This window comes from Chlorocebus sabaeus, chromosome 2 (assembly GCF_047675955.1).
Source record: "Chlorocebus sabaeus isolate Y175 chromosome 2, mChlSab1.0.hap1, whole genome shotgun sequence".
NCBI lineage: Eukaryota > Metazoa > Chordata > Mammalia > Primates > Cercopithecidae > Chlorocebus > Chlorocebus sabaeus.
The window spans coordinates 12,971,564-12,973,767 of NC_132905.1; the positions used below are offsets into that span (position 1 = coordinate 12,971,564).

Genomic DNA, 2,204 nt, shown 5'->3' on the forward strand with positions numbered 1-2,204 from the left:
AATCAACTTATCAATTTCCACACACAAAAAAGAAAGCTGTTGAAATTGTGACGATTGCACGGTACCTGTAGATTTGGTGAGAACTGATAGCTTTACAATATTGAACCTTCCAATTCATGAATATAATCTCTCTCTCCATTTAGTTATGTCTTTTAACATTTCTCTCCCTAACGTTTTAGAGGTTTCTGCAGAGACTCTGACATATCTTTCAGTGGATTCATGCCTAGGTATTTGATTTTTGATACTATTGTAAATACTATTGCTTTTAAAACCTCATTCTATAATTGTTCCCCTTTGTTATATAGAAATGAGGTCAATTTTTGTATGTTAAACTTGTATCTAGGGACTTTGATAAAATTAATTTATTATTCCAATAATTTATTGGCAGATTCTTCCAGATGTTCTGACTATGCAAATATGTCATCTGTTGATCATTGTATTTCTTCCTTTCTAACCTTTATACATTTTTTGTCTGTTTTATTGCACTAACTAGGACCTTCAGTACAATGTTGTGTACTAGTCATGATAGCAGGCATCCATTCTTTCAACATTTTACCAAGGTTTTTATAGATACACCCTATCAGACTAAGAAAATTCCCCTCTATTCCTGGTTTGCTAAGAAAGTTCCCCTTCTACTCTTAGTTTACTGAGAATTTTTATACTAATGAATGTTGGAATTTATCAAAAGCTTTTTCTGTTTATATTGAGATAATCAAATAATTGTATGCCTTTATTATATTAATATGGGAAATTGCATTGATGAATTTTAAATGTTAAACTATCTTTGCATTTCTAAGATGTTTCCAATTGGTCATGACATATTACTTTTTTTACTTAATGTCTTGCACAAATTAACATAATACTCTTAATATATACCAGATTTTAAAGTGTGCTAATATGTTTAGAATATTTGCACCTATACTTAAAAGAGAGATTGGTCTAAAATTTTCCTTTCTTATAGTGTTCCCATCAGATTTTGTTATCAGGGTTATAATAGCTTCCTAAAATGAGTTAGAAAGGAGTCTTTATTATCCTCTGGAAGGATTTGTCTATTTGTATTATTTCTTCCATAGATGTTTAAAAATTTTTTGCCAGAGAAGCCATCTAGACCTTCTTGAAGTTTCCTTTGTTAAATGGTTTAGACTCAATATTTTTTTTTTTTCTTTTTGTGAGCCAAAGATTGATTTCTTCACTTCTTGCATTTGAAGTACTCTTCGATAACATCCTTGGCCTGAGACTCTTTGCCATAGTCCTTAACTACTACACAACTGCAACCAACCACTTTACGGGGTTTCCGTCTCTGTCAATTTTACAGAGGCCTACCCATTCTCCTAGTTTCTTGTTGTGGTCAACCTTAATTAGGTTGACTTGGTGTTCAGCACAAAGGGCCTCCACCAACTTGACATACATAGGCTCATCACAGTTGGATGCAAGCACACAAAGATGAACTTGGTGCTTGTCTAAGGCTTTGGCAGCTTCGCGAATTCCACGTGCCAGGCCATCGTGGATGAGGGCGGTCTTCAGCACCTCTTGTAAAGCAGTATTAACGTCCATTACACCTCCAGCAGCAATGCCTTCCTCGGCCATGGCAGTAGGTTACGGGTAAAGCTAAATATTGAACGCACCCAAGCCTCCGCCTCCGCGCTAATCGGCGGCAGCAGGGAAAGAGCAGATTCAATTTTCTTAGTAAAGGACTCTATATCTTTACTTTTTTCTTGTATCAGATTTATGATGTGTTTTTTTAAAGGAATTTGTTCATGTTATCTAAACTTACTGTCCTAAAGTTGTTCATAATATCCTCTTGTTATATTTTTTCATGTTCATTTGACCTATAGTGATACCCTTTTAAAATTCCTGATCCGGATCATTTTAGGCCTTCTCTGTTTTTCCTCATCAGTTGCTAAGGATCAAAAATTAATAAAACGTTATTAGTCTTTTCAACAAGCTTTGGGCTTTGTGGCCTTTCCTTAGTATATTTGTTTTTAATTTCATTATTTGCTACTCCTATCATCATTATTTCCTTCTTTTTGTTTTCTTTGTGTGTAAGTTGCTGCACTTTCTCAAATTTATGAAAACAGATGCTTAGATCCGATTTCTACTTTTTATTATTTTATTAATATATGTATTTAAAGCTATACATTTCCTTCTAAGTACAGCTTTAGATATCTCCAATAAGACTTTTCTCTTTTTTTTGAGATGGAGTT

At 33.7% G+C, this 2,204-nt stretch overlaps 1 pseudogene; it reads right to left on the reverse strand.

Moving 5' to 3' along the window:
• Positions 1 to 1,182: 1,182 nt before the first annotated feature.
• On the reverse strand, positions 1,183 to 1,603 carry LOC103244261 (small ribosomal subunit protein eS12-like; annotated as a pseudogene).
• Between the last annotated feature and the right edge of the window lie 601 nt (positions 1,604 to 2,204).